An 8252-nucleotide genomic window follows, 5' to 3' on the forward strand; every position below is an offset into this window, starting at 1 on the left:
GGTTGACTTGCTTTCAAAACCAAAACAACCGATTGATTCGTGGAAACAACCGATTGTTTGTTTTGGTACCATAACAAAAATTTGTTTTGTGCTTTGACTGAGCATTAAATGTTTTTCCAACTGTTTACTCTCTAGTTTTTAATGCTTTGACCAATCTTTAAATGCAATGAAAAGTTTGTTAAGATTTGATAAAAAACAATTTTTTTTACAAATAGAAAAACAAATTTGGGTTTTTCTAAGATTTTAAGAACTCTCTGATTTTGAAAGAGTTGAGATTGCTTAGAGATTGAGTTTGATCAAAGAGTGTGAGATAGGATTTTCTCTTGTATTGATTTCAGATTTATTTCTGTAGCAAGTGTAATCCTTGTATCTATTGAAAGAAACTTTGTGTGTTTGCTGAGAAGTGCTGTGTGTTCTTGAGGGGATCGAGATCAGCATTCTTAGTGTTGCTGTGTTGACCAAGAGAAGTGTGTGTCTTGAAGGGATCAAGGTCACTTTCTTGGTTGTGTTGTAAGTGATCTAGGTTTGATTGCTTAGTGGAATTCCTCAGTGGTTTCTGAGAAGACTGCATGTAGCTCTGGGTTTAGAGTCAACCATTATAAACATCTGTGTGCATTCTCTCTATCCTTAATCTCTTTAAATTCAGTTTTGATATTTGCAAACTGGTATCAACAACCGATTGTTTTTCTGGTGCTATTGTTTTTGCTTATTGTTTTGGCAAACAAAATTCCTTATCATTTGTTTTTCGAAGTAATTTCATTCTTGGCTTAAAAGTTTGCGAAAACCCTCTTTAAACAATTCAGCCCCTTCTAGTTTAAAGCCATCCATTCTAACATAGAACAGGTCTCTTAGTCTCCAAAAGGAACAGTTTCAGCCACTGCTTTTAGTTTTTGGTCCTTGGCAGAAGGGGCTTGGGTGGCCTTCTTCTACTTGTCCAAAGTAGCTAAGTTTCTTCTTTTTTCGGCATCCAACATGTTGCCTGCATGAGAACAAAAACAAAGAAGATTTCAGAAAACACACATGCAAGATATTACTAAAAGAAGTCAAGGGAAAGGGGATACCAATGTATGCCTTAAGACTAGTAAGGCAATACTCGTTCTTTAACAATTTGGCAGTGCTAAACACCACCTTAAGGTTGGAGAGGAAGAGGCATACCTCTCGTTCTCGTTGGGGCAGGTCTTCAAGGCATCTGGGTTTTTGGAATTTGGGTTCCTTAGTCCAGTATAGAGGGAACCTGTCCAGGAGGGTTGGATCATTGTTGTTGCAACGAATTTTTGCAAAATTTGCCCTAGAAGCCTTTATAAGATTGCTGGAAGAGGGTCAACAAAACTCTCCCAACAACTCCATTGAAGCTTACCCATAACTGGCGACCTAGTCGTTTGGCTTCAAAGAAGTATAGGAACACATCCACTGATGGAAGATGGCCAAAGTGGTGGCACAAGATAGAAAATCCCCGAACAAACGCCCAAGTATTTGGATGTAGCTGGGCAGGGGCGGTGTTGATTTCGGTGAGAAGAGCTCTTTCGAAACTGTGTAAGGGAAGGTGTAGAAGGAGTTTTTTTTAAAATGACAAAGTCGAAGAAACATAATGGGCCATCTGGGTCCAATGACTCATCGCAACAGACGAGTTCATCTACCGTACAAGGCATAACCTTCACAAACTTGTTGTGTTCTCTACAAAAAAGACAATTCTTTTAGGGTACTCTCTCTTCCTTTACAACACTATCTTCACGTGGGTGGTGAATTCGAAGGTTTTGATGTGATTCCAATATCATAGAAGAGAAAGATTCTTGATCTTATTAGGAATCAACTTGAGTTGGACAATAGTTAGGCACTTTTCTTAGAATTGGATCAATGTTCTAAGTCAAGAACTCACCAAAACTAGCACCAAATCCAAAACTCATATGGAAGTTCCAATTATGATCAAATTGAACCGAATAGAATGGATCAAAATATAAGCAAACTGAAATTAGAAGTGCTGGAAATTAAACACACCGAACCAAATCAAACAAAGGAAGAAAAGCTTGCTGGAAAATGGAAATGACCGAACCAAAAAAGGCAAGAACAATCATACTAGACATGGAAATGAATAAGACATAAAGCTAGAGAAGAGAACACTTATGGAGATGGAAGAGATGGTGATTGATCACGCCACTTGGAGTATGGTTGCTCCAAGATTAGTGTGCTGCCGCCACTTGAGGACACCATGGATCCATCAAGATAAGACTAAAGAAGAAGGCTCAAAAGCTCTCCAATGCTCACTAAAAATTTGAGTATAGTTTCTTTACTCTAAATTCCAATCTGAATTTTACAAAGCGAGCACCTCTATTTATAGCCTAAGGTGCTGAAATGAAAGCTACGCAAATTCAAAATTCCCTCCTAAAAAGTTTCTAGAACTGGCGCCAAATACAAAGCATGAGGAAGGTGTGACCTCTTCCTTCACTTTGGCACCTCCTATTCTACTCCTACACCTATCTACTAACGCACCCCCCCTCTTAAAGCTCCTAACTAAAGCCTAAAAGATGCTATAACAATAGAGGTTTCTAATGTTTCCCTCTAAGCACCTTCAACCAAAGAAATTACAAAAAGAGAAAATAATTGTCCCCTAACTCCTAAAGCTTTGAACATGCTTCTTGTAAGCCTTTGAGGTGGGCTTTGACCTCCATGGCCGTCCTCCATTTGTGCCTCTACCTCTTCTTGATCTTATTGATTGGCCTCCATGTCCACTTGAGCTTGATCTCCATCATACTCCCCGAGTTGGAGAGAATTCGACCACGAATTCTGGAGACCAATGAATGGTCTAAGAACATGATGCATGAGGCGCATGAAGGTACTTGGTGCATTAGTTAGACCAAAAGGCATAACTAACCACTCATATAAACCAAAGTTGGTCTTAAAAGCCGTCTTCCATTCATCACCCGGTTTGATACGGATTTGATTGTAGCCGCTTTTAAGATCAATCTTTGAAAAGATTTTTGAACCATGTACTTCATCCAACAAATCATCTAGTCTAGGTATGGAATGCCTATACTTAATTGTGATGTTATTGATGGCCCTACAATCCGAACACATTTGCCATGTGCCATCCTTTTTTGGCACTAAGATGATAGGCATAGCACAAGGACTCATGCTATCTTGCACCCACCCTTTCTCAATCAAAGTCTCAACTTGTTGGCGAATTTCCTTGGTTTCACTTGGATTGGTCCTATATGCTGGACGGTTTGGTAAAGAAGAGCTCGGTATCAAATCAATTTGGTGCTCAATCCCTCTCAAAGGTGGAAGTCCATTTGGAGGATCTTGAAACACATCTTGGAACTCTTCTACCAAATTTTCCAAGCAATGAGGACTATCAACAAGTGATTCTACTCTAAGAGTTCTAGGGATGGCTAAGAAAAAAGGATGATGAGCCACTATTTCCCTTTCAATTTCACGCCTAGACACAAGGAGTGTAGGCTTAGAAATCTTATCTTTTTTATCTTTTTTATCTTTTTCACTCTCCCTCTTTTTCTTCATGATAACTTGGTCCTCATGGACTTCTCTTGGAGAGAGAGAATTTAAAGTAACCTTGTGACCATGGAATTCAAAAGATAGTTTGTTGGTAAAGCCATTATGTAAAACTTTTCTATCAAATTGCCAAGGCCTTCCCAAAAGAACATGAGTGGCTTCCTTGGGCACAACATCACATAATACCTCATCTTTGTATTTTCCAATGGAGAAATGGATGAGGACTAGTTTATTGACAATTATTTCTCCTACCTCACTAAGCCATTGTAATTTGTAGGGCTTTGTATGAGAGATAGTAGGCAATCCAAGCTTATCTACTACTCTTGTACTAGCCATATTTGCACAACTACCCCCATCCACTATTAAAGAGCAAATGTTGTTTTGAATAAGACATCTTGTTTGGAAAATATTTTCCCTTTGACTTTCATCAAAAGGTTGTGAAACTTGTCCAAGAAGTCTTCTCACAACTAACAAGTCCCCTTCAAGTGGACATTCGCTCTCTTCCTCACTAGATACATGAGAATGCAATGAATGCTTAGGAGAATCTGAATCATGCTCACTAACTACAATGCCCTCATGCATGTACATACTTTGTTTTGAAGGACAATTTGCAGCTATAAGACCATAACCCATACATTTAAAGCATTTAGTATTAGACGTTCTAGTGGGAGATTTAGGTCTAGAAGTAGATGGCTTAGTTTCCTTGGGTTTGAAAGAAGAATCTTTGGAAGGATGTTTAGAAAACCAATTTTTGTTTCTCCAAGACTTGGAGTAGTATCCATCATTGGAAGCATTTTTGAAAGAGTTTTTCTTAGCAAGTTGGGCTTCCACCTTCATTGCAAGATGAACTAAAGAGCCCAATGATGAATACTCTTGTAACTCAACAATGTCTTGAATATCCTTCCTAAGACCACTCACAAACCTAGCAAACATAGCTTCCTCACTTTCTTCTAATTCAATTTTAAGCTCAAGCGTCTCTAGCTCCTTATAATATTCATCCACATTTAGCGTGCCTTGTTGAAACCGTTGGAGTTTCAACATGAGGTCTTTCCTAAAATGTGGGGGCACAAATCTAGCGCGCATATGATCCTTTAAAGAGTTCCAAGAGTCCACGGGAGGACCCTTGTGATAGATAATGTCCTTTACAATTCCATGCCACCATTTCATGGCATAATCACTAAACTCTAGGGTGGCTAGCTTAAGCTTATGCTCATCTTGGATCTCATGGATCTCAAAAATTTGTTCACACTTAGCCTCCCAATCTAAATATACATTAGGATCATTAGAGCCATTAAAACAAGGAAGCTTGACCGAAGGAAGCCTAGACTTTGCATCATGATAAAAGTCATTGCCGTAGTGATCTCTTTCCCCTTGATGATGATGTCTTTGTCCATGGAATTGGGGTGGAGTTCTCCTTCTCCTATGTTCATCTTCACGGCCAAAATCATTTGAAGAGGCTCCTGTTGAAGGTCTATGATGCTCATCATGGATTGAAGGAGATGGTCTAGCTTGTTGCACCTCCATCTTTTGCAATTTCTCTTCCAAGCGTCTAATGGTTCTTTGTGCTTCATGTAATTCACCAAGGATGGAAGCTTTGGAAGGAGAATTCTGCTTGTAGGATGCATCACTTGAAAATCCAGCCATTTGGAATTAAAAACAGCAAACACACAAAACAGCAAACAAGTTAAGAAACAAAATGAGCAAAAACAGTGAGTGTTTCAATCAAAATGCCGAAGTGAATTGAGGCAGAAAAAGAGGTCACTCTCAAAGAAATAATGTTCCTGCACCAATCTGATCTTGAGGTCTTTGAATCCTCAAATGAAATATGTCAAAGCAAGCACACCAATCTCAAAGGCAACCACCACAAAACCAATGAAACAATAAAGACAAACAAGAAAAGGTATAAGCAAAGAAAGGTAATTGCAAAAGGGATACTATATGTAAGACAAACTCAAAGAGTAAGGAATGAAAGATAATCAAGAAAATAAAGAACTCAATGAGAAAGTAGGCACACAAAAGAATACTTAAGGAAAAGCACTAGAGTAGATGAAGAAAACAAAAAATTTAACTACTGGAAATTTTTTTTTTTGTGCAAACTGTGCTTGATGTTCACTGATTTAACTGGAATGATATAGAGCGAACTGGATTATGAAATTTAAACCACAGAAACTTCAAGATGTTAACTCAATAATGGCACTGGAATCACTTAAAAACAGTAAGCCAATTAATTGAGATAAATTTTTCAAAATCGCGGCCAGATTACCGTATTCTTTTCGACAGAATTGTACACTTTTTTTATTTTATTTATCATTTTTTGTGTACTTTGAATTTTTTAGTAATTCTTTTTTATACTCTTTTCTAACACTTTGAATATCACAAATCCAGAATTTCAGAATTTTCCAGTGAGTAAATCAATTGCAATAAGGAAAAACAGTAAGCACGTTTCCAGAAACAGAGGAATCCTAATAGGAATGAAAAACAGAATTATGAACTAGCAAGACATAATGGAAAATGATGTATAGTGACTTGTATAGGTCTAGAATACAAGTATGAACTCAATTCTAAAACAGAAAATGCACAAAGGATCAATATCAAATTCAGGAAATTATATGACACTAAAGAAAGAAACAATCAAAAGCAATAAAAGTACTACTAGAAGTAATGACAATTATGGAATAACATGACTAAGACAAAACTTGACATGATTACAAAATTAAAAGACATATCACAACATATAACAAGAAGTGAAAGGAAGCTTAAGGTCAGCTTATGGAAGGAGAAAGCCGTTCCAAAAAGCAGCCAAACTCATATGAAGAATGAGTGCCATAAACCTTTTCACAAACACTTGGTGTAGCAAAGAACAACAGCAAGGAAACTCAAAATAAAGCCTAAAACAGAACCTTAAATTGCAAGAAATTAAAAAGCTCTTGAAATAAAGTGCTACACAACTCAACAATTAAACAAGAACACACCTAAACTCTTGATACCACATGATGTGATTCCAATATCATAGAAGAGAAAGATTCTTGATCTTATTAGGAATCAACTTGAGTTGGACAATAGTTAGGCACTTTTCTTAGAATTGAATCAATGTTCTAAGTCAAGAACTCACCAAAACTAGCACCAAATCCAAAACTCATATGGAAGTTCCAATTATGATCAAATTGAACCGAATAGAATGGATCAAAAGATAAGCAAACTGAAATTAGAAGTGCTGGAAATTAAACACACCGAACCAAATCAAACAAAGGAAGAAAAGCTTGCTGGAAAATGGAAATGACCGAACCAAAAAAGGCAAGAACAATCATACTAGACATGGAAATGAATAAGACATAAAGCTAGAGAAGATAACACTTATGGAGATGGAAGAGATGATGATTGATCACGCCACTTGGAGTATGGCTGCTCCAAGATTAGTGTGCTGCCGCCACTTGAGGACACCATGGATCCATCAAGATAAGACTAGAGAAGAAGGCTCAAAAGCTCTCCAATGCTCACTCAAAATTTGAGTATAGTTTCTTTACTCTAAATTCCAATATGAATTTTACAAAGGGAGCACCTCTATTTATAGCCTAAGGTGTTGAAATGAAAGCTACACAAATTCAAAATTCCCTCCTAAAAAGTTTCTAGAACCGGCGCCAAATACAAAGCATGAGGAAGGTGTGACCTCTTCCTTCACTTTGGCACCTCCTATTCTACTCCTACACCTATCTACTAACGCACCCCCCTCCTAAAGCTCCTAACTAAAGCCTAAAAGATGCTATAACAATAGAGATTTCTAATGTTTCCCTCTAAGCACCTTCAACCAAAGAAATTACAAAAAGAGAAAATAATTGTCCCCTAGCTCCTAAAGCTTTGAACATGCTTCTTGTAAGCCTTTGAGGTGGGCTTAGACCTCCATGGTCGTCCTCCATTTGTGCCTCTACCTCTTATGGATCTTGTTGATTGGCCTCCATGTCCACTTGAGCTTGATCTCCATCAGGTTTCCTCTAAAAGGTTACTAGGAGCCCAAGGTCATGGCTCACCCCCGTCTTGTTGTAGCCATCAAACCTAATAGAAAGGAATTCTTGCACACTGTACAGAAAGCATGAAAGGAAAAAAAAAACAACAGGTTGTTTGTGTGAAAAACAACAACTATTTGTAATCTTTATAAAGCCATGACTCATGGTCAAAGAGCGTTTTTTTGGAAACAGAAAAATGAATTAAATCTGAACTATAAAGTTGTTTTTTTCAGTCAAACAGAAAGTACAGATATTCACATGTTAATTTGACCAAACTTTAAAAGCAACTTTAATTTCCAAGATAAGAAGAATCTAATTTAGTAAGAACAGTTATAGCAGAGGCAAATTGTATTCAAAGATGTAATTAATACAATATAATATTTGTGTGTAATTCTCTCTATGTGTAATTCTCTCTATCCCTTCGCTCTATATCTGTTTGATTTTTTCGCTGTCATAAACAATCAGTTGAACTGCTATTTTAACCAATTATAATTCTGCTTCAGTTTTTGTTTTGTAGTTTGATTTACTTTTCTGAATTGCTTTTCTGGGTTGATTGAAAAAGTTTTATTCTAAGCCAAGTATTGGTGAAAACACTTTGAAAAAAGTTCACCCCCGTCTTGTTGTAGCCATCAAACCTAATAGAAAGGAATTCTTGTACACTGGAGAGAAAGCATGAAAAGGAAAAAAGAAGAAGAACAACAGGTTGTTTGTGTGAAAAACAACACCTATTTGCAATCTTTATATAGC

The sequence above is a fragment of the Phaseolus vulgaris genome, chromosome 8 (genome assembly GCF_051622355.1).
Source record: "Phaseolus vulgaris cultivar YP4 chromosome 8, ASM5162235v1, whole genome shotgun sequence".
Classification (NCBI taxonomy): domain Eukaryota; kingdom Viridiplantae; phylum Streptophyta; class Magnoliopsida; order Fabales; family Fabaceae; genus Phaseolus; species Phaseolus vulgaris.